Source organism: Ambystoma mexicanum, chromosome 6q, assembly GCF_040938575.1.
Source record: "Ambystoma mexicanum isolate Mex_15411 chromosome 6q, UKY_AmexF1_1, whole genome shotgun sequence".
NCBI classification, from domain to species: Eukaryota; Metazoa; Chordata; class Amphibia; order Caudata; family Ambystomatidae; genus Ambystoma; species Ambystoma mexicanum.
In genome coordinates, this window is record NC_090937.1 from 1,436,891,752 (window position 1) to 1,436,894,207 (window position 2,456).

Consider the following 2,456-nt stretch of genomic DNA (forward strand, 5'->3'; position numbering starts at 1 on the left):
ATGTTAGCCTCGAACATAAACCCGCTTGACCAAATCGTCTTTCTTTTGGCTCCGGTTGGGTTTATTTGCCATTTCTTTTTGTTAAAGTCCTTCTTGTGTTTTACTTTGCGCGGCAAACTAGGTTCGCCTTCTTTGTTCACTGTCTTTTGGCAGGCTTCTGCTCAGAAGCCCTCCTCAAGGCGCCGGGGTGTCTAGGTGGGCTGAATGTGAGGGAGGGGTGTAGTCACCCCCTGCACAGGGTATCCTAGGAAACCCAAGTCGCACTTTGTCATGATTGGCCAGGGTAGTTGTCCGGGCTGGACAACTCCCCTGCTGGGTGATTGACAGCCAGGCTGTGTGAATGGGGTTTTTTCGCATAAAAAGGCAGATCTCTTGGGCTAGAAGTCCGAGAGTCACCACTGGAACTACAAGGAACCGAAGAGAAGCAGAGAGAACGACAGCTGCTGCAACTACCCCGTCCCGGTGAAGCCCTGCTGCAGTCCTGAGCTATCTTCCCTTCAACGACTCAGAAGATCCAGTCCGGAGTCTTCTTCCCTTGAGCTTGGTGGGGATAACCAGCTCATCTTCCACAGCCAGAGGATCCTCTTCCTTGGTCAAAATTGCTGCACGCTGCTGTAGTGGTCCGGATAGCCACCTGGAGAACCTCTACTGTTTTTAAGGAGTGCACCTTTTATTCCTTGTCGCTGCTGCCGGCTTCATCCCTGTGTGGTGCAGACCCCCTTCAGACGACGTCCTTCACAACGAAGCTCCAGGAATCGTGGGTCTGCGGGAAACCAACAGGAACAACTGCTAGGGCACCAGAGGCACCATTGGAACAAGGTACTGTGTTCTACTTGAGGAAACTGGGTGAATCCCTTTTCTTCATTTCCAAGGCTTGCCCTCGTCTTCCCTCCTCCTTATAACTTTTGCTTCGGAACATTGACAATATCGAAGTACTTTTGGCTATGTTGAATCTTGAACTGTCTGACTGTGTGATCTTCGGCAACAGGGCCCGGTGTCTTTCGACCCTGGCTCCGGCCCTTTGACTTTTGAACTCCCGTCACCGAGTGTTTCTTGATTCTGCCTGCCTAACCAAAATATTGCCTGTGATTTTTGCCTCCAACTCCCTCTGGTTATCTCAGGTGGTAAGTATGTTTTTGCCCGGTAGCATTTCATGTCACGGATACGCATTTATTTAGTAGACCGAACTGTCAAAAAGTGATCGCAATCGTATTCGCGGTAACGTGTTTTGTTCATAACACTGGTTCATTCAACACAGGGTACTTACCTTGAGACTTACTGTACAAAGTGAATTGGTTAGTTGTAGTATATTTAACGTGTGGTTTTTATTTGAGTTTAATAGAAGTGTGTTTATAACGAATGGTATATATATATATATATATATATATATATACACACACACACACACTTTTTTTAAAATTTATTTATTGGCATATCAACTTTCCAACAGTAACCATAACAATCCCAAATCCCAGCTACCCGAACCCTGCCCCCCCCACCCCACCCCAGAGTCATCACACCAAGGGCTTTATAGTCAAAAAGTTCGAAGCACCCCAGGATACGACACGAAGGATGCCCAACGTTCACAGTCCGCGGGGGGGGGGACCTTTGCACCCAATAGTCCACCCACAAATGTAAGGCCAAGTCCCATATTCCGCAGCCCACTAACATATCACATAAAACACCAACAAACCAAACCCCTACCCCCCCAGACCCCCTCTTCCCTCCCCCAACATGGTACATAACTGTACACAACATTTTAGGTTGGCGCCAAGCACCCAGGAGGTAGACCACACAATACGGCCATACCAAGCATACCTCCCACAGAGGCAGATTCTCAAACCACACATCATCCGGAGGAGATCCCAAAAAAAAGAAAGAAAAACCCCAGAGCCACTCCATTGTGATATGAGGCTCGCGGGGGCCAGACCCCTCAGTCAGACAGGGATAAGTTCGAGGACCCCTGTGACGGTGCGGCGCCCAGTTTCCCGCCACCTATTCAGAAGAAATGACGTGTACACATCCCACATTCTGGTGTCGCCTCCATCCCTCCCACATATCGCACCCCATCGCCGCTCCATATCATTGCAATACATAATGTCCCGAGACCATTGATCGATCGTCGGGACACTCTTGCCCCACCCCATAGCGACCCTATGCTTGGCAAGGATCAGGAGAAGGCTTATTAACTTTCGAACCCCTTTCGGAACCTGGGTGGTGTAACCCAACAACCCCATCATCGGATCCGGAGTGTATCGCTGACCTGCAATCTGCCCTATCACATCGAACACCCCTCCCCAGAACTGAACCAGCGATGTGCATTCCCATGCCACATGAAGAAAATGAGCAGGTTCATACCCACACCTGATACAAACCTGTGAGGAAAATATCGATACAGCTGAGCCGGAGAATAATATTGGTGCAGGAATTTAAAATGGACAAGTTTAAAATTAGAG